General features: G+C 39.0%; 1 protein-coding gene and 1 non-coding gene across 2 annotated transcripts in view; one reads left to right on the forward strand and one right to left on the reverse strand.

The window, feature by feature from the left end:
* Positions 1–202: 202 nt before the first annotated feature.
* Positions 203–27346, forward strand: part of LOC135712743 (ensconsin) — a 235925-nt gene continuing 208781 nt past the window's right edge. The window contains exon 1 of the mRNA XM_065235789.1: positions 203–532. The gene's annotated coding sequence lies outside the window, so the exon portion shown is untranslated. The remainder of the gene's footprint in view (positions 533–27346) is intronic.
* TRNAF-GAA (transfer RNA phenylalanine (anticodon GAA)) lies at positions 12667–12739 on the reverse strand. Its single transcript has one exon. It is a non-coding gene; the product is annotated as a tRNA-Phe (tRNA).

Raw genomic sequence — 27346 nt, forward strand, 5'->3', positions numbered from 1 at the left:
TCCACCGTTGGCTGTTTGTCCCATCCGTGAGAAGTGAGCTGGCCTGGCACGTCACGGCGTGGGGACCTACATAGGCATACTGCTATTTAGCTTGGACTGAAATCGGCTCGAGGTCGGGTGTTCGGGTGAGCCTCCTGTGGCCATGCAGCATTGCGAGCGTTGTCAGTTTTCCTATTTTCGCGAGTGAACGAAGGTCGTTGGAGGCCGTTCGGAGCCAAACAACCGGAGCTACATACTACAGTGCAGAGTCGGGCGAGAAAAAGCATCTAAGGCCAAGAAAAAAGCAACATTCTGCTGCCCGGAGTAGTAGGAGGTCGCTGTGTTTGACTTCCAGTGATTGAAAATCGGTGCGAGTTAGTTTTTCCGGTGCGATTTTTTTTTGCAAAATATCCCGTTCAAAAGTGCAAGTGGGATCAATCGAAGAAGCAATTTATGAGTGAAAAGTGCAAACCTAAGCAAAGGTGAATGGTGTCCAGCATTGCTGCAATTGACGAAACGCCGCAGGAGTCCCGAGAGCAGAGCAAACATTTATGTAAGGATAGCACCGGAGGATGTGAAACGAGTACACACGGGTTCTGGTAGCACATCTGCAGTGAGGTCAATTTTGCAAGAGAGAAAAAGAAAACATTTACTGAACCTGGTGCTCTGGTCTGTGGCTGGTTCAGGTGAAATACTGCGTGCTGGATGTGAATTTTTCAGCAAGGTGTGAAAATAATGATAATTTCTGCAAGGAAACATTAAAACTTCCTGAGAGAGGAATCTCTGTTGGTTGCGTGGGAACTGTACGTCTTCTAGTGCGAATCGTGAAAATTGCTACTGGGGTTTGCTGCTTTGAGAGAGGGAGAGCGGAGTCGGATCAGTTCCACTGATTTGTTTGCAGGACATAAATTTGGCTGCCATAGAGGTGTACGTGTAGCATTGCGAACTCCCTGTGGATCGAAAAAAAAAATGATTGACTTTGTTCGGTTTGCAATATTATCAATACATTATCAAGACATGTATGCTTTCCATCCTTTTGCTACGATTTCGTAGAACAATCTCTCATGTGCAACTGGAACTATTTTCTATTATGGCTTTTAACAAGCAAAAACCTTAAATTACAAATGATTGGGGACACACATCTTGTTTTATACTTTATACTACCGGCTGTTTTGTGTGCGGCCTAATTTGATTTGTAATAAATATTTCAAAAACTGACTTGCATAAAAACTGAATACGTTTGGGCTGTGCTTCAAAAAACAAATGTTTTTAAAGTGCAAAACCATGACACTGTGCGAAAAATGATCTACGTTTTGAGGTCGTGTACGTATGCACGCTAAGTTGAAAGTACCCATTAATGGGTAGAAAAAGACCCATTATGAATAAAAGTGTTTTTTACCCTTAATGAGTATTTGTTACCCATTAATGAATAACTATTACCCTATTAATGAGTAATAGTTAATCATTAATGGGTAAAAATTTGTCTAATCAATGAGTTAAGCCACTTTTCTTCAAAATTGGCCTTTTTTTACCCATTAATGGGTATTTTCAAGTTAGAGTGTAGTTGCAACGCTAATCAAAATATAATGACTTACTGCTTCATCTGTAATTCTTAAGGTAGGGTTAAGATTTAATTTACGTCATACTATGTACAACCACATAACATATGTGGAGCTTCATGCAAAATAACTGACTAAAAAGTTGACCCCTTTTTTTGTGTTGCCTTAGTGGTATAACTTGTATAGTTGGCCATCGATCTGTCAAAACAAAATTTTCACCGAGAATTCGCAAGGACCAATGTCGAAAACTTAAACAATGGTTTGATCCGTAAATTTCTCGTAGCTCAAAATCAATCCAAGTAAGCTATCAATTCTATCGGATATGAGAACTCACCCTCTACATAATAATCGTGACGGTTTACTTGAATGGTTTTCCATTCTCGAGAAATTCACGGAAAAAGACATTGTTTATGTTTGCGACATTGGCTCTTGTGAAATGCTATGGTTGCATTATCAGTAAGCATTGACGTTGACAACGACTCTGCAACTCTTTACTCCTATGGTAAAATCCCAAAAGCATCTGACAATCTGTGCATGATATCTAGCGAACTTTGTCTTGTCTCTTCACTCCACCATGGTATCAGTGAGGCACCGTCTCTTCACGCAAAGCTTGACAGGATCTTATGAAATTTTCATAGGAGTGAAAGGGTAAGCAAATTTTTCATGCACAGGCAGACGTTTGCTGAGGGGGATTATAGGATTATAGGAGTAAAGAGTTACAGAGTGGCCGAAAAGGCCATTTGCAAGTTTCAAGGTAATGCGGTTATTCTTTTTTTCGACTAGCTCTACAGGGGTATTATCAAAGGATTTTAACTAGTATTTTAAAATCTGTCACAAGCCAATCAAGAGCGTTATTAACCAGTAATATTGTTCACTGTGCTTTTAGTTAGCCTACTTATGAATGTTATGATTTCAGCTCGCTATTCTGTTGATGGATATTAACGTTTACCTTTAATAAAAACTTGATTTTTTTCTTCTAAAAAAGCTAGAAATAAATCCAAATTTAGGCCCCATTGGTCTTTTAATTGGCCCTATCTTAAATTTCCCCTTTTTACATTATTTTCATATTTTTTTTCAATTCCATGTTTGAACATATCTTGTCATAAATCTACGCTGATTTTGGATGATCGAGTTCCGTATATGTTATGTGCTACAACCCTCACCTTAAATCTCTATTTTGAACGGGTTTGATAAAAAAAAAGTGTTTCTATCAAAGATGACTTCTAAATTTATTTACCTTTCCACATTTGATAAAGAGTCACAGCTTGTTGAAGTATCGTTAAGAATCTAACACTGCTGCTTGATTCCAATTCAGTCATACGAATTTAATTTTAGTCCTAGCACATTGGCCTTCACTAGCCAGCCGAGCTACTACCAACAATCAGTACGAAACTAACGATTTTAAATTGACTCACTACTTGACTAGCCTATTGGTCCCAAGCAAATCGATTAACGTACCCCATGCTAGTCAACATTCTAGTACTACACAATGTTTGTTTTGATTCGCTATGAAAGTTTTACAGATAAAATGAGGGGTTAGTTAATTTTCCTATATTTTGAGGGGTGAATCGATTAGCTTGGGACCGAAGATAGTACCAGAGCTGAGCCAAAAAGTTGAGCACGTTTCCTCGGGACCTACTAGTCTTAGAGTTACCTCTATGCTACTAGTAGCTAGGTAAATCACCTCTTTAATAATTCTCAGGGTCGACCAAACGCACTAGTGGAAACTCACCTGTCCCTTTTGCTGGCAAAAGTGAACCAAGCTGACATCAATTTTCGGTGCATACAAGAAATGTATTCAAAGCAAAAAATTACGGCAAGCAAACTAACTAACAAATATTTAACTCCAAAATTTATTGGAAATTTACTTCGAGAATAAAAAAAAATTAGAACGGACTCACTGTACCCGTTGCTGCTCCTGCTGCTGGTCGTGATACCGTCAACACGGTACCGTCGGAGGCTGCACCGTACCGGCTCTCCACCGGTCGACGTCTTCTGTGCTGAGCTTCACCGGGTCCCAACCGGCCTAGGGGAACTTCTGCTACTATTGCTTCCGGTTCCGACTTCGGTCGGAGGTGATCTTCACGGTGTTGACGGACGACCTTTGGCAAACCTGGATAGCGTTCGTGTGCACACTTTCTTCAAGAGGAATTATTTTCGGTTTAGTTCACACTCGCGACACCTTGCAATTCCGGTCGGCTAGCTTCACGGATAGTCTATGTCTTCTAACGTCTCGACCGGTTTGCGACCTCTCACTCCACTATTGGCGTCAACGTTGGCGATAAGGAGGACCAGAGCCACGTGGTGGCCTTACAAGTTACACCGAAATCACTTTCCGTGAACCGTAGTAACTGTTTGTGAACCAAACCACTATTTGTCAAAGCAAATCTTATTAATTCACGTGTTTAAGAATTTGACTTTGTCAGCACAATTTCACTTAATTCACGCCTGCCAAATCTTCACCGACTTGATCTTCTCGCTATTCCAGGTATAAGAGACCGTCCCTGTGGACCGGTATTCCTGGTCCCATGCTCACAAAAGGGATGGTACGATCGATCGTACGATATCTCACCAGGTCACATATACCGGATCACGTTCAGGGTGAATTGCGCCTTTTGTAGAAGTGTAGCCGCTGTAATAGTATTGGTCTTGGCTACCTAGGCCAATTTCGTAGAGATGCGAGCAGTGAAATCCCCCTACACCTACGCTAGCTATGTTCGAATTTCGAAGTCTACCTACGCTACTCTAGCTCCTGATTGGCCAACCGGTTTGCGAGGGGTCTCATTTGACGACACATCGACTCTTTTTGCCGTGCTGTGAGTTTTCCGATTTATATTTTTTCGGAAATTTGCGTGACAACCCAGCTCAGCACCGGCTGCCAGAAAATTAATATTTTTAAATTCAAAAGGCGAAATTTGTTTCAATTCATTTCAATAATCTTGTTTATATAATTCAATCATCTTCTTCAGTTAAAATTTACATTTGCTCACATTCAAGTGTAATTTATTATTAATTTCAAAACTATCACCAAGCAATAAATTTCAGCTTGTAAACTTTGGAAAAGGTTACAATGGATTCACTTTCGCATACGGATGAAGGCAGAACAAATGAATCTGCTAGGAGCACTTCTTCTGTTTTTTTTGAGAACAATGAGTGTAGGGGAGATGGAGGTAAAATTCTCATACTAAGGAAGATCTCCATTTAACCTACAAAGTGAATCAATATTTAAGTGCAATGCCGTCTAACTGTTGGATTAGGTTATTGGCATTCTCGGATTCTTGTTTAAATTGTATGGCCAAAGTTTTGGAAAGTCTTCTGCATGACAAGTTGTATAATATCGGAGTTCCAGCATGGATTCATGAAAAAGCGCTCAACGATCTCCAACTTGATGTCCTACACCAACACTCTTATTGGTAGCATAGAAAACCGCCAGCAAGTAGACGCCGTTTACATTGACTTCTCTAAGGCTTTCGACAAAGTCCATCATGACCGCGATATCGCAAAGCTTAGCCGCCTTGGTCTTCCACCGGGAGTCGTTCGCTGGTTAAAATCATATTTATCCGATGTGTTTGCTATACCATTGAGAGTTCCACAAGGGAGTCACTTACGACCTCTTATTTTCGTTTTATTTATTAACAACGTGTGTGACCTCTTAATTTACTGTAAGTTGTTATTTGCTGGTGATTTAAAAGTCTACCGTGTGATAAAATCGTTCCTAGATTGTTATGGTCTACAAACTGACATCGAGCGGTTAACGTCGTGGTGTTAGATGAACGGAATGCAAGCAAACACTGCCAAATGCAGAGTCATTGCCTTAACCCGTAGTCACTCGCCGATCAGATTTGAATAATCGATTAATCAATTGCCGCTTGAACGAGTTGATTCTATTAAACATCGTGTACTTATCTTGGATTGCGAACATAGATTCAACGATCACATATATATCAACAGTGAGCATGCATAAGAGCGTAAACGCAATGATCAATTCTCTTCGTCGATTTTCTCTTTTGTTAATAACTCGCTTGGATGATCGTTTCAGCGGCATTTTGAGAAATTGAATTAAATACCTTTTTTTTTTTTGAAAAAAAAATCCCATTGTGCAATGCATTGATCTTATGTGATATGTCCGTATCCTTTATTTTAGTGCATGTCGTACCTAATTGCTATGGAAATTTAATTAGGTATTCCTTTTCGAAACAGTTAAATCATACATACCTACTTGATCTTCTCACAAGAATCCTCATTCAATTGTGATGTTTCGCATCATTTGAAGTTTTCCAAAACCATTCCATTGACGTGCTTTCTCATCAATCAAAATAGTTTTCATGATAATTTTATTTCAATTGAGATGTTCTGTATCATTTGAAGATATCTGAGACCTCTCCAAAGATCAATCTCCCTATCATCAATCAAAATAGTTCTCACATGAATTTTCATTCGGTTCTGAAATTCCGCATCTTTGGAACATGCTGGGATATCTTCAAATATACGTCTTCTCAGCAATTAAAAAAGGTCTTTTAGGTGAGAAAAACAAGCAATGGTACTGATATTTGACCATGCATCGGAATTGTGGTCCAAACCTTCTCTTGTTTCCAATATTCTAATTCCAATTCATTGTGAAATGATTGAACATAAGTCCTAATGCTAATATGTAGTCTACGATTTGATAGATTGTCGAATAAATAAATAAATAAATATCAAAACCGAGGTTCATAACCGTCAACAAGAAGAGCTTAGGGTCATAGTTCGATGTGGTAGATCTTACATCTCGTAACGTACCACAAAAACGTGATCTACCCACATTATGGAGTAATCCTTTCCCATACACTCAGCGAAACAAAAACAGGACCACCATGTTTTTGGACAATTTTTTTTTTCAATTTTGAAATGCTGGTAATTCTGTGGAGCATTAACATTTTAACCGAAAAATTATTAAAAAACCCGAATTTATCCACCTATGGTGTGATCAGACCCTTCTTACTTATTCAAGTTTATTTATTTTATTGTCATTATCAGTGACCAAGCCCCCCACCCCTGTGTCATCCAGTGACGCTACGCCACTGCCTGGGGGTACCCGGAATATATCCGGGTGTAGTCTATTTGGTGAGGCTACCAATCACCTTATCATCGTATTTTAATGTGATTTAATGGGTTTTAATTCAATTCATATTCAAGCAACTTCCCTGGGGTACCCGGAACATGTCCAAGTGTGTCCAATGTGGTCTGGAACACTTAACACGACTTGCATAGATCTTATTTTTGAATTCTGTAATAATTTGATGTGTCACATGATGGTTTTAATACGTTTTCCGTTAAATCCAGCGTGAAGGCCCATATTCACCGGATCTTATTCCGGCCATATCTCCGGAAGCGGTTCACCGATTCCAAAACCGTTCAATAGCGTTCAATGGGACCCAAAGACCTATCATTTGGCGCCAAGTTTGTCCAAATCGGTTGAGCGGTTGCTGAGAAACGTGAGCGCATTCATTTCGTTACATACACACACACATACACACATACACACACACACACACAGACATGTTCCGATTTCGTCGAGCTGAGTCGAATGGTATATGAAACTCGGCCCTCCGGGCCTCGGATCGATAGTCTTTGTAAGAGGGGTAAAAAAATGTGCGATATATAAATAGCACCATTATGTTAAAAAGATCCCCTGTTTCTTATTTGACAGGCTAACACATCGAGCAGAGGCCTAAGTTTTGGTCGAACTGTTGTGCAATCGGAAATTTTCGCTGCAATTTAGCAGCCATGGGTCGATCCAAACATCTTACATTCGAGGAAAAGGTAGAGGCCTACCATGATGCAGGTCTTTATAATAGAGAAATCGGTCGAAAACTGTTTCGATCACACACGGTTGTCGAAAGCTTCTTGAAAAATGAGGATAACTGTGTGGCCGTATTGAGAAACGTGGGAGGAAAAGTAAGCGTACAGCGAAGGATAAACGGAGTATTTGTTGAATTGCAACGAACCAGAAAAGACCGGTGACCACACATCGTGTGCAACAAATTATGTCAAGCAGCGAGAACTAGGAAGGAAAACCCAACTTAACAGAACGGCATAAGTTGAATCGCTTCAATTTCACAAAAAACCAAAATATTTCATGAACCGGTGAATGGAAAAACGTGCCCTTTTCAAATGAAAAGAAGTTCACCCTGGATGAACTATTGGCACGATTTGCGCAAAGAAGCGGATGTTAAAATGAACAAGAACTTTGATGGAGCAACACTAATGGCTTGGGGATCATTTTTCTTTCGATGAAAATTTCCATTAGTGAGGATTTCAACAAAAATGAAGTCCGAGGATAACATAGAAATGCTGAAGATAAGTTTGATTGAACACGGTGAGTCATTGATGGGTCCTTACTTTGTTTTCCAACTAGATAATGCTGCAATCCACAACCCAAAACTGACTAAAGCGTGGTTTTCTGATAAATACATAGAGGTTCTCGAGTGTGATACTCATAACTGTTTAACCTCGGGAGATTCTGCGCCATCCTAGAAGGGGATATGCTTAAGCCCTTAGCTACTGTCGGCAGCCATGTGAGTGGGCTTGTTCTCGGGTCCCAGGGTTTTATTTTCCGGCGATGGGGAAGTTTTCGGATGTAGGTGTCTTAAGCTAAAGATTTACCTTGATTAAATTTATTGGACGTCCGGTCTGGTGTGCTACGCGACTTTGGCAGTCACGATGGCGGAATGCAACAGCCGAACGGTAGCTGCCGGATGGTTGCTGCCGAATGGTTGCTACCCGGTGGCGGCGACCGGATAGTGGCAGCCTGATGGTGATGGCCGGATAGCGTCGGCGCCGGTGAAAAGTGAATGTAGGGAAGGAATATTATTTAGAGTGACCTTTAGGGACCATGTTTACCTCTGCATTCCCACAAAGGCTATAGAGGTGATTTTGTAAATAGGTTGGGTTCGTTGGATCAGGATTCACCTTGATAAGGGTTCGATCACAGAACAGAAGTTGATATTCGGATCAGAAAGTGGCTCCACTATTCATTGGTGAACATTAGCGCGGTAGAAGGCATCTTCTGCCTGCAGTTAAGATAGGCAGCAATTCGATCAGAAAGGCATAACATTAATCATTAGTTGGTTAGTTGTTAAAATAACAAAAATTCGTCTAGTGGTAACAAAATTATAACAGAATTTGATATGATTATATCAAAATTATTACGATATTAGATTTAATCGATCGCATTCAAAAATATACATCTCTAACAGCCGTTGATAAGATATAAAATTTGCCATATTTCGGGCAATGGTTTTGTCATTTCTTTTTCATTTTTTTTTTATCTTAGTTTAATAATTAATTGGAATTCATCAACTGTAGGTCATTTTAATTAAGAGTAATTTTTCTGGCTTGTTTTTCCATAATATGCCAGAATTTTCTTCATAATGTGTGGTGCTTCATCAGCCAAAGATTTTGCAGCAGCTGGTTTGTCCCCCCAATAAATGCGGAGTTCCAACAACCGATCTGAGAGAAAAATAGGTTGTTTTAGTAATTCTGAATGAATGAATGAAAAATTAAGGTTACCCCACTTTTTCCGACTCAAGTGGAACGCGTTTAATTGTGTTATGTGGCAGTTGAGCCCGATGCTTGGTTGACATCCTTCGTGGTTTTCCACATGGATTGTTAGAGGATCTTCCATCAAATGATGAGATTCCTATGGTTATGGAATATCATTCATCATCTGGTTCAGAAGCAGTAGGCAGCCAATTCTATTTCTTATTTGTCATAAGAATTAATGAATATGTTGAATGTTTTCACCATAGGCAAAACTTTTCCCGAAAGCTTTATCACTTTTACTAATGCTTTCCCAGCTCCGAAAGGGATTATTTTTGTGTAAATTGTCATTATGGGTATGTCGTCTTCTTGTTCAATAATGACAGCACACTAACAACCTATTTTATTTTAGGATATGAAGCTGCTAAACAACCTGAACCTCTATGCCCTGTTGAAAACTGTGGATTTAATTGATTGAATGGACTTTTTTGTCACTTTTCCCATAGAGCAGCAGAACAGATAGTCTTTTTTTAAATACTCCAAAGAGATAGCTGAATACGAGACATCGGTTATTACAGAAGAAATTCGCGATATAAGCCGTTTATGATTTAAACAATCTTTGACAATCATTCAAAAATCTTATCATTTCTTACTATCTATACACATATGCCTCTAATGATCGTCACTTAGAAACAGAAAATAGTGAATAAACTTATATTTTGGAATCATTAATACATATTTTATGCATTGATAGTAATTATAATTGACTTTGTTATAATTTTGATATGATGAGAAACTTCGCACAAACCACTTTTCACTAATATATCAAAATATAACACACGTTGATATAAATATCAACCATTGATATAATTCTGTTATGATTTTGTTATGCCCTTCTAATCGGGATGCTATGATAGTGTGAGTATGCATTGAAAGCTCGTGTGTTATACTACCACAACGCATCGCTTGTTGAAATAAAAAACGTACCGTAAAGCACCGAAATCCAGACACTTAGTCCATAAACCCGATCACTTTTAAAAGTTAATTATCAGCTCAAAACAGCACGTAAATTTTATTATGACTTTATGTCATCGTTCAGAATCATCCGATATGTTCATTATGATGTAAAGTAGACGTACTAATTAAGTAAAAATAAAATGTCCAGATTAACAGACTGTCCGGTATTCGGTGCATTACAGTACCTCTTATTGATTTACCGATTTGTTTGCACTTCCCCTTCTGTTCTACACTCATGAAATAAATCAAATAACCAGTGTAAAATATTCATGTGGATTTCACATAACTTTTATGTGATCCCATTGGAAATTGCACCACTAAATCACATGAAAGTTATGTGTCCAATGAAATCTACATGATTACTCACATACACAGTTCGAAAAAGTAGTGTAAATTTACTATACTATTATTTGTACCAACCGACAGATGTCACTACTTAGTTATGTTGTATATTGTAACTATTCGTTATTGTTTCTCTGTCATGTGCTGTCCCTGTGATATGAATATAGTTTAATGTTTTAATAAATGATAACACAACGCAGAAAATCAGGTCCTACCGTGCACGATCACAATGCAATGGCTATATAGGGGAATTTACGTATTCTCGTCAATCTAAGCAGTGTCCACACTTCTATTAGCATTTTCTCAGCGTCACGCACATATATGACGTGTCTGTTGGTTTACATTCATCTGCTGCTTGCTTCTCTATCCATTTTAATCGACAGAATTCTTCAAAACTGTTTGAAAGCGTTTTTACAACGCTCCAAACTTCTCAGGTGAGTGTGACTATTGTCGGCAGCCTCGTTTTCTTCGGCAACCTTCCCATTAGAACTGCGTGTTAACCAGCTGTTCTATTTTCGGCAACTTGAAATCAACCCCATTTTAGAGTACGTATGCTTCATTTGAAGAATAATCTGCCATAACAGGACTGCTCAGACGTACACATACAATCAGATTGAAGCTGAAAGACTAAAGAATCGTTTGGATGCATTCAGGGAAGTGTGTTGATGGGAAAACATAGTGAAATTATCGTTTAAATTTTGGTTGCCGAAAACAGTCAATGGGTGCCGAAGCCGACATTTACCCTAGTATAAAATAGTTCATTTATTGAGATAAAAGTAAGATTTTCAATTCTTCCTCAGTGATATTCATTTGGATTCATACGTAAAAGCCTTTCAGCCCGATACCATGCTTGCTACGAATATCAGTGTTGGAAGTGTGAAATATCTAATAGTAGCAAAACTATGACATTGTTGACAGCTCGCACCACTGGCTGCAGATAGGCTCCGGGCAATTGAAGATCTCAAAAGTGCGTTTTAGATTGTATCTGCAAACTTTAGATCTTTGAAAAAGTCTCTGAGAGTTTCAGAGAGCTCCAGAGACGAGCTGTGACTGAATAAATACACCTTAATAATAAAATAGTGAAAGATCTGAGAGGTTAACAAATTTCAGAGTAATATTTAAAGGATTCAAAATACTCAAATACGTTTTGGGATCACAGAACCGATATGAAAACTTTAGAGACCTTCGAGGAATTTCATCAAACACTTCAACCATACAAAGTCAAAGTCCTTTTTTGAATAAATCTATTAAAATTTCAATTCATGCATAACATTTGATAACGGTACAAAAGCATTTGTTAACAAACTTTCTAAGGCCCTTTACAGGCGAGCCAAAGTACGCCCACGCAAACCAATACCACTTTCGGAAAGGTGATAGTTGCCCCTATCCGATGATGTTTGCGGTATTGTGGGTTTGGTTCGCGTGTAATGTGCCTTAGAAAGTTTGTTTACTAATGCTTTTGTGCCGTTATCAAATGTTATGCCTAAATTGTTCCCACCAATAGAAACGTATGGGAAAAACTCAACAGCATAGTTCGTTTTCGCAACAGATATCGCTAGTTTAAAAAAAAAACGTTCCGGCGATTTATTGTGTATGCAGAAAACCGACAAATGTTGATATTTACAAAATTAAAACCTACTTCCATAAAAATATTCGGTGCCACTACCCACTTAATTAAAAGTCGCTGGATATGAGCCCTGCAAAATTGCTTATCTTATGTAAAACCAAATGGTGATGGTTTAATCTTGGGCAGACCTCGAAAAGTGGTCCAGTTTGTTAGTTTTTCTCCTAAACCTTGAATAAAAAATGGATAATCATACAATAGACTGGTCCACAAAAATAAAAATTCTAATTTTCCACGGGTCAACCCCTAGATTTGTGCCTTTAGGTGAGAAAACCATTATCCGAAAGTTTCAACTCATTTAGTTCTAAGGTGAGCTGGCGCATTTAGTTTGAATTTTGTATGAGGAGTTTTGGATAAAATACATGAAAAAAATTACACTCCTACACTCTATCGATCATAAAAAAAAATTCCTTATTCTCGATTTGATTCAGATTTTCAAATAATGAGTGACAACTTTGCTGAAGATTACATCATGAATCCAGTTACTTTTATTGAGATGTTCGCTTTTGAATATATATAATAATATATACTTATTTTTTTTTATGCTCGTAGGAAAGGGTTGCGCCATGCTGTCAATAATCCATTAACGTATTTGAACGCAAGGAAAAAGAATGATATGCAATCTGCCGAAACCCGGGATTGAACCGGGGACATTTAGATCTTCAGTCTAACGCTCTCCCAACTGAGCTATTTCGGCTTACTGTGTGCTGCTTACAGAGCAAATATAAATTTAAATTTTCAAACATTCCCCTTGTTACCTGCTGTTGAAAATAATTCAGATTGATAGGCAAAGTCAAGCCGTTTGCAAAACACGTTGTTATCAAATTCAACGCCATACTGCATGAAAACAAACGCATTACCTACATCACTCAGTGTCTATCAAACATAGACATCAATCTTCCAGACGCCTTGCACCGAAAAACACTTTAAGCACAGCAGCAGAAGGAAAATGAAATCCTTAATCGACCTTATCAAACACCACGCGATCGTCCTTGAATGGACTGCAGACAATCTGTGCCCTCGACCAACGGAACGTTTAGAAAATGTGTTCGAAGCTAAACGCCGGGGGGAAAAGTGCGTTTCATGTTTCCACCCAAATGCCATATTTTTAGCCCTGGGCTGAAAGGCGAGTAGAGAAAAATTTCCCACACAGCAGGAGTCTGAAATCGTCCGTTTAGTTTTGTTTCTTTTCTGCCCAGTCATCAATCCTCCAGATTTTGCAGTGCTATCCTAGGAGAACGATAGACTCACTACTAACGTAGGGAAAACAGGCACAGAAATATGAGCCTCTGTTGATGCTTTGTTTGAGGGTGATAAACGAAAAATATATCGTCCAATCTAACTCCGAAACCCCTCCGTCCCGCCGTGGCTGTCCTGTGAAATGAGTGTACAATGTACTCCTTCAAGGTTCGTATTTCCCATCAGCTGAAAGCGTTTTCAGTTCCCCCTTCCCTTGGCCTCCTGAGCCGACTACCAATCATGATGGGCACACTATTCACCTCCCACACGAGGGCAACGACGACGACGAGGAGCACGGACGCCCGCAATGCCAAGCACTCCATGGCTGCGATCGCCGCGTCATTTCATTGGGATGCGAGTATTTTTTTTTCTTCGTTATCAAAGTCATGAATCTACATCACTGCACATACCGGGCTCGTGACTTTTCCGATGCACGTTTTGATTATAATCCAATAGGATGGCGGAAACTCAGTTGGATACGAAACGAAAAGGGGAAATGGAAAGATGGAATAAAATAGCTTTTAACCAGCTAGTTATAAATACTCAAAGTTGAGTTATGGTGAGCAGACACTCTGACCCTACTTGATATGCAGGACTATTTCACGTTTGGGAAAAAAAGGTTTTGGGGTTAGGTCATCATCATCGCCGCCGCGATATCTCTGTAGGACGATTGAGGATTTGAAGAGTCTTAAAATATTTGATAATGCCGAAACCCGGGATTGAACCATCTAACCAGTCTAACGCTCTCCCAACTGAGCTATTTCGGCTTGTTGGTGCTGAGCTATAATCGTTTGTCTGAAAAAATATATTTCAAATAATAAAATCAAGCCAAGTGTACATTGCTGGTACGTACTTGTGCATTTCGCAATCTACAGCTGAGCTTGGCTATTTCTCAACATGATAAGCCTTCGCTGCATCTTGAAAAGGAATTTGTTTACATTCACTATCAAAGTATGCAAGCATCTTTAAATACACTTTGTACCTACATGGTGGTTTCTTCATTTTATTAAATTACTGGACGAAAATTACCTTCTGAAGATCCCACTTTATTTTTCAGTTACAATTGAGGCATTCCACGACGGCTCGCAAATCGATCCTGAACGAACATTTCCAATTTAGTTGAAATTTTGCACAGTTCTTTCTTTTTAGTAAACATGTCATTTTATGTTATAAATTCTTCATATTGGGTCACGACTGCTTTTCTGATAGGGCCTGTGTAAAAACAGTGTTAAGAGTTAAAATTTAAATATTGTCGAAACGGTTTGTTCGATTGATACGGTGTCTTGAGCAAAGTTGTACATGGAAATTCTGTCAAAAAATACACTGTGATAATTTTTGTTTATTTCGATGAAGAGCATGATTAACAAAAATTTTAATTCCACAAAAAGCTTATTTAATTTTTTGTAGCAGTGAAGTTCATAATGTTTGCTACTAACTGGCAAAATCTGGTAAGGGTTAAATCATAAACAAAAAGAATATGATTTTTTAAAAATTTCGCGTTCTTCATTTTTTTTTTCCTTAATTTGTTTTCCGTCGATCTTGTGTTCCGTGGTGAGCACCAATGCTACTGACGCCAGGGAGGCAGCTCCCACACCAGGACCCTACCTATCGACCCATCAACTCATGAACCGGGGACCAACGGCTTTACTTCCCTACCGAAGGAAGGCGTGATCAGAGATGTTATGCCTCAGAACATCCCAGCGGCACCGACTGGGATTGAACCCAAGCTTGCTGGGGTGAGAGGTTATCACGCTTACCACTACACCACCACCGCCGCTATTTTTTTAAAAACAGTGTGTATTTTTTCAAGAATCGCATCATAATTATGCACAATATTTCTTAAATCATAACAATCGATGCCGATCATCCCGTTTTTGAAGTAAATATTAGTCTCTCACAGCCTACTGAACTTGAGAGTTTCTCAGATAAACCTGGACTTGACTTTTACCGCGCTGATTTTGAAGGATTACTTGAAGCGCTTCACCACACTGACCGGCACACCCTTGAATCCGCTGAAGATATTGACATTGCTGTAGAGTACTGAAGAGTTACTTGGATGATTTTGTTCCACTACGCAGGCCATCTTCGAAACCACCTTGGGGAAATACACATTAACGACGACTCAAACGTCTAAGATCCAAAACACTCCGAACCTACTGCCAGTCTTGTTGTCCTTTTGCCAAGCAACATTTCTTTTTTTTTTTTTTTTTTTCCTGGATTTGTTTTCCGTCGATCTTGTTTTCCGTGCTGAGCACCAATGCTATCGACGCCAGAGAGGCAGCTCCCACATCTGGACCCTACCTATCGACCCATCAACTCATGAACCGAGGACCAACGGCTTTACTTCCCTTCCGAAGGAAGACGTGATCAGAGATGTTATGCCTCAGAACATCCCGGCGGCGCCGACTGGGATTGAACCCAGGCCTGCTGGGATGAGAGGTAATCACGCTTACCACTACACCACCGGCACCGCTAAAGCAACATTTCGCACGTGCTAGTAACAATTATCGCACGTATAACCGAACAAACGCTATTGCAAACGAACTCAGGAAAATCTACGCAGACATCCACAACCTTTTTTGAAATTTGTCAACTCTAAACGGAAGGAGAATGGGAAGATGTTTCTGCCATTCACTTTAGAAGGGCATTCAATGATTCTGCGTCATCAGCTCGTCAAACCACAGGAGCTTGTAGATATACACCTAGTGGTGTCTGTTCTCTGAGAAGCTTTGCGGTCACGTCAAATCAGATGGACTCCGCAATAAACAAATTGAAATACTCTGTGTCCAGTCCAGGTAGAGTTGATTTTCCATCGTATGACACTTTTCAACATATCCAATACGGAAGCGCAGTTTTCTCACAAGCTGGAAAACGTCAGTCATGTTCCCCGTGTTTAAACAAGGGGATCGACAGAACATCGATAATTACAGAGGAATAATTTCGTTGTGTGCTTGTTCAGAGGTTTTCGAAATAATAATAAATTATGTACTTTTTCACTCCTACAAGAAATACATTTCTATGGATCAGCACGGTTTTGTACCTCAAAAGATCAACATCTACAAATCTCGTCCAGTTTGTTTCGTTTTGCATACGCAACATTGATGCTGGTGTCCAGATCGACACCGCATGCACTTATTTGAAATTAGCTTTCGATAGAGTTAACCACGGAATATTATTGAAGCGTCTAGGAAGAATTGGTGTATCTTGTTAGCTGGTTCGGATCATAGCTTACGGAACGGAACCTCACCGTTAATATCGGATTTGAATCTTCGAAATAATTTTCAAACTTATCTGGGTCCTTTGTTACTCGCACTTTTCATCACCGAGCTTTTCCTCGTACTACCATCTGACTGCCATGCGTTTTACGCTGATGACGTCAAAATATACATTATCATTAAAGGTATCGAGAACTGCTAAGCTCTTCAACTGCTGCTGAATAGTTTTACTGATTGGTGCACCCGGTACATTCTGACATTGAGCATCCACAACATTATATCGTTTCATCGCAAGCTCAACCCGATTATGAACGATTATTCAATTAATGGTCAGTCTCTTGAGCATGTTCATGGAGATCAATGCAGATTATTGGGATTGCAGAAGCTTGTTCGTAAGATAATTTCAAGCAACTTTGAGCATGAGCATGAGCATGAGCATGATTGACCGCCCACGAATGCTACTCTGTTTTTGCCAGACCAGCTGTAATTACACAGAGAACCAATAGACGATGCTTGGGAATAGCAATCATCCTCAATGTGTAAAAACTGATGATCTCAAACTAGGCAATACCAGCGCCGGCCACGCCCGAACACAGGTCAAGAAAGGAAGGGGTAGAAATGTGTTGACGTGACACTCGCTTTGATGGAAGCCGAGAATACCTCTGCACTTCCATAAGGAATCACTGGGATGTTGGATAAGAGGGTTGGGTTTGCAGCAGGGTTCGTTTTGGTAAACGATAAGCTGAATTGATGTCCTAACAATCATATAACGCGAAGGAGCTTGGGATTGAACCCACGGTCTTCTGCTCAGTAAGCAAAAACGTTTGCCACTAGGCAGACGAGCTCCTTTTTAATCATCGAGTTGCTGTTATTACCATGTAGTCATGTTAACAAATAAAACGATTGACGAATCTTGAATGTGGATGGGCTTGAGATTAGACTCATGATGTTCTGCTCAGTAAGCAAAACCGGTTGTTCTAAGGCCGCCGAGCCCCTCATATCACATTATAGCGTTACTCAACACGGCACCGACGACAACGAAAAGTTTTACAAAATACACGATAAACAAGCCATACCATACATTTTTAATATGAAAGGACCTGGGACCGCGTTTTTCTGCTCAGTAAGCAAGCTACTGCAACCGACGATCTTTGAAATCCTTGAGATAAACGCTACGAAAGAGGCCTTCATTAAGATCCATTTTCACGCGACGTTAAATGTTTCGATTTTCTCTTTACGCATGGTTCAGGCAATCATAACAAGCTATGACCGACGTGATGAATGTTTAAGACCTGGTTAAACAAGCTATTCAAATGAAATTACGTTCTCGAATTTCACTTGGCATGTAATGAACAACAGAAATACGCGATAATTCATATTTTCAGCGGTTGGTGGTTGATTCTAAATACACTAACGGTACTGCCTACGACTACGACGGCGCCTACGACAACGACAGCAGCGAATTTGTAACTTACCATTTGTCTAGGATAAACAACTTGGCCCGGCACCTCCACTGGTTCTTCATGTCCGCTATCTGTTACTGTTTGCAAAATATCTAATAGCAATTACCTTTGTTGTAATACTTCCTGTATTGCCATGGTCATCTGGGAGGAGGGTCGCATCTAGTGCTTTCCCCAGGAACCGTTCACGGCCACCAGCTACTGCCCGTCCAGTCTTGGGCGTATCCAGCGAAGCATCCTTCAGATTACTTACAATCTCCGACACTCAATGCAAATTGCAGGCACACTTACGCTAGTTACAAAAAAAAAACACCCGTGCAAATAAACGGATCAAATTAACGTCACTCTCGCGAAAGCACACCCGTCGTCGTCGGCTTTATGGATCTTTAGTTGCCTCTGTGATATATTTACTTGCGGCATACTATTTTGGGAGTGTATATGAGCGTGTACCATGTACGGTAGCTCATCTCTCATCATGATGGTGAGACATAGTAGATAAATTAGAGAGAAAACAAGGAGGTATTAGTATTAGTTATATGTAAACAAACAAACAAAAGAAGAGAAGAGGAAAGAAGAACAGAAACATAAAAAGGGGATAAAGTGGATAACAAAGAAAAGAAACGTAGGCAGATTATTAGAAAAGGCATTATCCGAGACCTCAATCAAATGTCACTCCCTCCGAGATCTCAGCGAAGCCCTCTCCGCCGAGACCCGCACAGCCGAGCTCGGTAGAAAAAACTAAGTGTGTAGATAGATTAGTAGGAAAATAAATAAAACTACTTTATGACTCAAAGTGCAATGAATGAGCGTCAGTTTCGGGATCATTTCAGTGTTAGAGTTATGTTAGTTTTGATCCGAAATCAGCCCTGCCGGCCCCTCCAACATTAGTGCAGGCAGTGGTTGTCAGCCTATCTGAACTATTTAATAAATGGAAGCCATAACATGGTTAACGCTCCCCCTAAGCGGGCCCTCCGCATCCTATCTCTGTCTTATCTCAAATACAAAATGCCGATGGTATGAATGTATCTATATATAACTTGGAAATGACGTACAATCAAATAAACCCGCAACCCACTCACTTGGCCAGGCTTCAGAATCGTCCAGTGGGCAGTGCGCTCTACACTCCAAGTTCTCTTTTTTTCAATTTTACCGCAAATTTGATATTTTACCCATTGAGTGTTGATTAATCACAATGAAACATTGTGACAGAGGTTGAGGTTACTAGTGTATTAAATAATCTAGGTCCTTTTTAGGATTATATCTGAAAAATCCAAATCTGGCCAACGCCCACCCTAAACCTCAACCTGTTCTAATCCACCTGAAATGACTAACGAATGGAAGACTTTGCCTACCCAGCCATGCAATAGTCTCATTCCGTGCCTTATGGCAACTTGATGATTTTATTGCGCTCATCTTCTGGCACCACCCAGGTGAGACTTGGTTCTGTACCCAATGCTTAACTTATCTCCATTCCACTCAGCTACTCGCAATTTCTTGTGATATAGTGGGCGGAATATTATTATATGAGACAATTCAATGCAGACGTCTTTCCAAATTTGGCAGATCGACAGGTAATCGGTGAGTTACCACGATAGTTGCTATTCAACAACTCGACAACGTCCCATCGTCAACGCCTGCTATGAGAATTTCCCATTGCAGACGCCAACGAAATGACGTCATCGAGCTATCGATCAACTACCATGGTTATCGCCTGGTACCTTATAGCACGATGCTAGGAGGTGAACCGGAAGAATCGATAAGCTACCTCCCCCTTAAGTTAATTTCAAGCAACTTTTTTTTTTATTTCTTACCGTTTTCATTTTAGAGAACTTTTTCTGAACTGCATTAGGGTGCACCCAAAAAAAAATCAGTTTTTCAGCTCTAACTTTTTTATTTCAAATTTTTCATAGAACTGTTTTGAGAGAACTTTTAGAAATTGTCAAAATACACAACTTTGCTCAAGAAATAAAATCTGTATCTCTCGACTATGAAAAGATATTGAAGATTTTCTATACAAAATTGACCCTTTTCAAATGTCAACCACTCAAAATGGGGCAAACGTACAGATATTTTTTAGCCACCTTTTGAAAGGGCATACTTTAGTGTATATTATATGGGAAAACTGGAGATATGTTGTTTTCTTTATCTTAAGTTAAACTTATATTTAAGTTCACTCACTTTTGCAATTAAATTTGGTAATAACTCCGTCTAAAATAGAGGAAGAAACGATATTTTAAAAGAAAAACGTGTCTTGCTAAACTTCAAAAGTCTTTCTAATACTTTTTATGTAAAATTGTAAATTAACCGAAAACAGTCAAAAAATAGTTTTCAAAAGACCAACCAAACGGCAAATTTTAATGTGTTAGTAATTCTAATCTTTTGCTTAGTGTACTTTTTTACCTTATTTCTCGTCTTGTTCTTCTTCTCCTTCTTCTCTCCTCTGAATTCAGCTTATTTATAATATAACACTATCAGTGCTCCGAAAGAGCGTTCCGATAATAAGCTTATGTTCTTCTTTCGTTATGTTCTGCGATCTGTTTCCTAATACCTATTTGGTTTTCTTCATTCTATACGGTGAACGACGTTGGAGCAAGGTCAAACTGAAAAGTGTTCAGATTAAATGCGGTCATATTAACGGTACATGCTTTTTTACGTGCGTTTTCAACGCAACGTAAATCAACCCGAACATTGCATTAGGGTCAATGTAACAGTGACAGATTCTCTTCGTCGGCTTTCTCTTTGGTTAATAACTTGGCTACAAAACCGTTACTTGTCCTGTTTTTGGTATGAGATGGTAGATAATAACTACTTTTATCGCACTGCGCGTTGTAAACAGCTAAAAATGACTTAACATCACTGCGGGGATGCAAAGAGAAAATCGACGAAGAGAATCTTTCTATGTTACATTGGACCTAATGCAATGTTCGGGTTGAAACAACAGTTAAATAGTTGTCTGCTAATGTCAGTGGATTCAGCCCGTGTTTATCATAGCAGGCTGGTTACAAAACACTAGGTTATTGTTATTAATGTCTGCACAATTGCAACTGGAAATTGCATACAAAGCCTTAGCGGATATCCTAATGTTGAAAGGGACATTGAATAACCTGGTTGAGTTTGTGGAAGCAAGGTTGGCGGGTCTCTAAAATTAACGCCGCAGTAAAAGACAGGGAAAAGTGTATTGCTACAGAAATAAGACATCGGCTGGGGCTTCGGATAGGTGAAGCACTGCCTGAAGGTGGAACGGACCAACCAACGACGGGAATACCGCCAGAAAATTTTTCCAACAATTCAATGTGATATGCGAAATTACAGGGTTAGACAAAGATATAATAGACGGCAGGCATGTGATTTTGATGATCGTGAACAGCCGTAAGCAAATCAACTACAAAGCATACCATTCTTACGCAGAAGAAACGCGTAGGTTATATGTTATTAAATATGGATGGTATCCGCTGTCGCCAACGGTCCATAAATTATTGATTCATGGAGCGAGATTGATTAAGCACACCATACTACCAATTAGCATGTGCAGCGCAGGAAACGCGTAATAAGTCGGTTAGGAAATTTCGAGAATTTCACGTGCGAAAGTTCAATAGGCTTGTTAATATTGAAGATGTATTTTTGAGGTTGCTTTTGACATCTGACCCCCTGATTTACCTTAGAAAAAAAAAGCTTCACCAAATCAATCTACTTTAGAATTACCAGATAATGTGAAATACCTGCTGGCGGATTAGATTAGTATTATTTTTAATTTTAATTAGATAAATTGATTATTTAAAAAGGAATAAGAACACTTAGATAAGAAACAAAAACATAACATACATAAACTTGAACGAATGCTGAACACGACGTACTCAAATGATGGTCTCCTTTCAAACCTACTTGACAACTTTCTAAATTACAAGAAGCTAATTTTTTTTTGGCAGTCATTTCATAACCTTTTCTTGACTGTTTCCTGTTAATTTACAATTCTGTATAAAAAAGTATTAGAAAGAATTTTGTAGTTTAGCAAGACACACGTTTTTCTTTTAAAATATCGTTTCTTCCTCTATTCCAAATTTAATTGCAAAAGTGAGTGAACTTAAATAAGTTTAACTTAAGATAAAGAAAAAATGTATCTCCAGTTTTCCCATATAATATACACTAAAGTATGCCCTTTCAAAAGGTGGCTAAAAAATGTCTGTACGTTTGCGCCATTTTGAGTGGTTGACATTTGAAAAGGGTCTATTTTGTATAGAAAATCTTCAATATCTTTTCATAGTCGAGAGATACAGATTTTATTTCTCGAGCAAAGTTGTGTATTTTGACAAGTTCTAAAAGTTCTCTCGAAACAGTTTTTATGAAAAATTTGAAATAAAAAAGTTAGTGCTGAAAAACTGATTTTTTGGGTGCACCCTAAGGCAGTTCAGAAAAAATCTATAAAAGGAAAATAGTAAGAGATACAAAAAACTTTTTTCAACAAAGTTGCTTTAAATTAACTCACCAAAAACTCCTTTGAACAATGTGTGTCTTTATTTTTTTAAATAGGAAAGTTGATTTTTGTATTTCAAAAAATTAAAAGATCACCCTGATGTTTGAAGGCACTAAAAGAAGGATAATCTTAAGAAGAAAAACTTAGCTAAAGACACCAATCGCCTAGATCCTAAAACAAAAGTACTATGGACTTTTGTCTTGCTAAATTCCAATCCTGGACCACTGTGCAATGCCTCGGTTTTCTTTGCATGCACGTAACCTATAGCTTATACCGTAGTAGGCTGTGTATAAAAGAAAATGATTTACTTAGTTTGACAGTTGCACCACGACAAAGTGGCAGCGTATTCGTGATTTGTCCCACGCGCAAATGTCGCAAAAAGACATTTCAATCGCCGTGGGAGTGTCCCGGTGGACCGTCAAAAGGGTTTTAGACCTAGAAAAGAAAAGACAACTATCCGCGAAGGTGGCCACAGGTCGTCCGAGGTCAGCTCGGGTTCCGAGGGTTATCGCTGCTATCAAAAGGAAGATTCGGGTGAATCCACCCAAGTAACAATTCAGTAACCATTTACAATCCACTCTGATTTATGATGGTTTTATAACGGCAATGAACAATCCATTTTGTTTAAATATAGCATTTTAAAGTGTAAAACATTCCTGCTTAGTAATTCAGCTTTTTGCTGTTTTAAAAACCTTTTATAGTCTGGCAAGAAAGTCAAAAACTGTCTTATTTTAAAAATAAATTTAAAACAGTTATCTATCTCTCCTTAAAACTGTTCTGTAATTCAAGCATAAACGTCATTACCAATTGTTTATTAATGTCATGATAAAATACGTGTTCTATCATTATAAAAGCAACCATAAAACAATTAGGTTTTGCATTAGAGAAAAAAGCATTTATTGTTGCTTTTTAGCCTTTTTAAAGTGCATCATTAACTCCCCAATTACTTTGTTTACAAATTGAGCTTAAAATATGGTTCCTCATAATTAATAAATGCCAAATTTATGACAAGGAAATCTCGAAGGATAGAGGAAGTAGGATGAAAAAATCAAGTCAATTTCAGATAAATTTACTCCTTAGAAAAACCAGCACACCATCAACGACTGACCATCTGGCGGAGAAGAGTAAAGTGAGCGTGGCCCTTGAACTCATAAAACATTGTCGAAAGATTTGAAACATACCAGCCTTCTCCAGATCTTGCGAATTCATGACAATCGAAATAACAACCGACAGTAAACCACTGAACTGTTAGTTAGCGGAGATTAGCTGTTTTCCGATCCATAGCAGCGATTTTCTTCGGCGAAAGAATCAACTCTTCGAAAATTTCATTCAAACGTACATACCTGCATCGTTGGATGGTGCACTTCTGTTACCATCCGGAAGATGAAGATCTTTTTCGGGAACGATTGCACTTCCAGCTGTTCGAAATGCGAAATGTTGTAAAACAGTATCGCAAACTATCTGAGTAACTGCTCCCAATCCATCGTTAGAAAACCGCCTGGAAGAATCCTGGATCTCACAGCGCAACTATCGAAAGATAAACAAACTTTGACGTTTAACTTTTTGCAGGCAAACTTTGCCTCCATAAATTCTGCCACAGATCTGAACAGGTTAGGATCACGCAAAATGGCTTTAGATAAATACAATGCAAGTTTTCTTCATAAAAGCCATTTTAAAACCTTATTAATTTGTAAAGGAATTCTTGAAAGCAAAACAACTTTTTCACAAATGACCCATAAAATCAAGTTTTATGCCACCGCCATGTTACAATTAGTTTGCTTGTTTTTTACAATCTTCGATTTTCAATCAATATTTCCTTAGATATAACTATATTTTGGTATATTTAGCAATGAGCAAACATTGCAAAAATAATAAAAAGAAAAAGTCTCGGCCAAGCTCGATCTGAAGAATATATATATATTTTTTTCAATGTTATATAATTAGTCAAATCGACGTTTTACGAGAGTGGACTTAATTTTTTCGATGTTTGCACGTACATTTCACATAAAATTTAATATGGCACTTAAAACTAGGCCACTTAATGAGAACTATTGTAATAAATTTGGATATTCAACAAGATTTGTATACCATCAGTTTCTATTTTAATTATTTTGATAAGATCGGATTCATAAATCCTTTTCTATCTTGATTGATGCTTTCCTAGTGGATTCAGCATGCGACTAGGGGAAATGGCTCGGAAAGGGTTTTTATTGTTGCTAAATAGCTTTCAAATGGTTCTCAATGCATTCGTCATACAACCTTTTGCAGTAAATCAATCTTGAAGAGCTTCGAGAATACACCCTTCAGAACCTTCTCCAGGGTGGGCCAACTAGACATATTATAGTCATAATGAGGTTTTGGTGGATGCATTAATGACAAAATAGCCTTGACCAGGGTTTTATGAATGTTGTTTTATAGTTGCTTTGTAGTATTTCATAAAACTTAAAATGTTACTTGGGCAGTGCGTTCAATAAGGAAAATGGCAAAATAACACGGGATCAGTGACTTCACAGCACGGAAGATCGTAAAGGACGATTGCGGGGTGCGAGCTACGAGTCGAACGATGCAAGAAAATCTTGAACTTCCTTATGCAAAAAAATCCGGTAATCCTGTTCACCGACGAGAGCATGTTTACCGTCCATCCCGTATCAAATTCCAGAACCGACCGGTATATTAGTTCTCTTCCGGTAAAAGACGTGGCCAACGAGCACAAGAACGTATATCTGACCAAGCATCCTGCTAGCGTTATGGTGTTTAGATTGGTGGCTTCCGATGGCAAAAAAATGGACCCGGAGTTCATTCTAGAAGGCGAAAGGTCAACACGGAGGTCTACATTGGGATTTTAAGCAATGAAAATAATAATTAAGCAATGAAAATAATAATTATTTTACATATGATAAGATGCAGCTCTATGTTTCCTCAGCTCACAATATCAAGTGGATGTAACACTGAAATTTCAAGGTTATATTAAGCAAATATATATTTTTATCTCTAATTACTAATAATGTAAGGATGTATATGTAAAGTGTTAAGTGTGATGTACATGACTAACGATAAAATGGGATTACGAGAAAAATAAAGGAAAGATCTCACCCGATATGTTGCAAAGCAATCCATGACATCACGATGATTTCGAAGAGCTCCAATAGATATGCTGCCGCTACTTCTTCAACCGGTGTTAAAAACAGCACTCTCGCCTTTCGGTTCTCACACAGCAGAGCCAACCCCATCAACCACGAAATACACTCTAGAGGGATTCAGCAGAAAAAAAAAATCCACGTTCCATCACCAATCACTCGCGACGCCAGCTCCTCACCGGCCCAATCAACTCGCGACCAACGCCGAAATCATAACCAAACCACGAATGTGTTCATAATTTATTATATAAATAATGCTCATGTTTAAAGTTTACCATACAAGTGTATCCGCGGCATTACACTGACCAGCAGACGATCACTTTTGTAAGCCGTAAACTCGCTGATTCACGGCAACGTCGACCACCGAATCACCACCAAAACTCGCGACGGACACATTATCAGCACTTTGCCCGGCTAATTTGCCAACCGGACCGTGTTCAAATTCGCACACGGTGACGAGACTCTCGATAGAACTACACGATGAAAGCGTGACATCCGAACACGGTGAACCGGCCTCCCGGGAGGCAATCGCAGGAACAATAAACCGGTAGTGCACGAATTTCACCACATCCAACTGCGAAACACGTTTAGGAGCACTTTTGTTACACTTTCGATCGAACACACTTAATTTTTTTTTTTCAAAAATAGTTGCAAGTGAACCAACATCATCACCGCGTAAATAAACTAAAATTAAAATTATCATTCACGAGGCCACAAATTTCTGGTCCGGGAGAAAAAAATCAAACAACGCAGATAGCGTCAAATCTTCTGTTGCTTGCAAACATGATGAATCATGTTTTCTTTCTCGATTCTAAAACATCTCGGAAAGCGAGAAAACCACCAATCACACACGTATAACCGTCCGGGAGGCAGAGTGCCAGCGCTAATCCGGCAACTGCACCCGAAAACTATGAATGCGAATGCACGCACAAAACAGAGAACAAACTTAAAACACAACCGTATCCAAAGGCATTCGAAACTGATTTGTAGTCTAATTTTTAACAATACTGAGTGTTGCGTCGTATTGCAGTGGACTGTAAAAACTGCTTTGACAAAGGTGCCTTCATGCAGCGGAGAGGAGCGATGCTGATTCCCCAATCAACCAGGAACTGCCTTCATTGCAGTCAGCTACCAACCAATCAATGCGGATGTTCTAACAACTCTTTCATAGCCCTGAAAAGGGCTGCACACAAACTCTACAGCTTGGTGGAACGAGGGACTTTCGGCTGGAGACAAAGGAGCACACACACACTTTAATTTTCACTCCATCTTATATTGTCTTCTTCTTGATACAATCGTTTTTTCTTCAGCCGTTCTCGGCTCACCTTCTTCTTTCCTATTCTGTCCTATGTTGCTACTGCTTGCTCGGGTGGTCGTCACGCAACTGCCGCGTGGACAGGTAGCCGTCTTTTGACGTAGAACTACGTCTTTGTCGACTATACTGGGGTGCAAATCAAAAAATATGTGTGATGAAGGAGTGTTAGGTTTTGAACGCTTGTAACTTTGTCATTTACAGATGAAATTAAAATCCAAATACGCCAATCGATAGGATATTACATAATAAACCCTCTGAAATAAATATCTTTCCAATTTTTCTGTAAGTAAACTTTTGAAAATGTAGTTGAAGATGCTAATTTCAAATAACAGACTGTAGTGGTAATTTTTATACGATAGATGGAGTAGATGAAAGCATAGAGTTGATAGTTCCGTTAGAGTACGGCAGTGTGAAGATTGCATATAGATATTAGAATAGCGAGCTAGAACAACTTTTAAGGAAGGTAC

Source organism: Ochlerotatus camptorhynchus, unplaced genomic scaffold, assembly GCF_037179485.1.
Source record: "Ochlerotatus camptorhynchus isolate MF236.1 unplaced genomic scaffold, CSIRO-AGI_Acam_v1.1 ptg000503l, whole genome shotgun sequence".
NCBI classification, from domain to species: Eukaryota; Metazoa; Arthropoda; class Insecta; order Diptera; family Culicidae; genus Ochlerotatus; species Ochlerotatus camptorhynchus.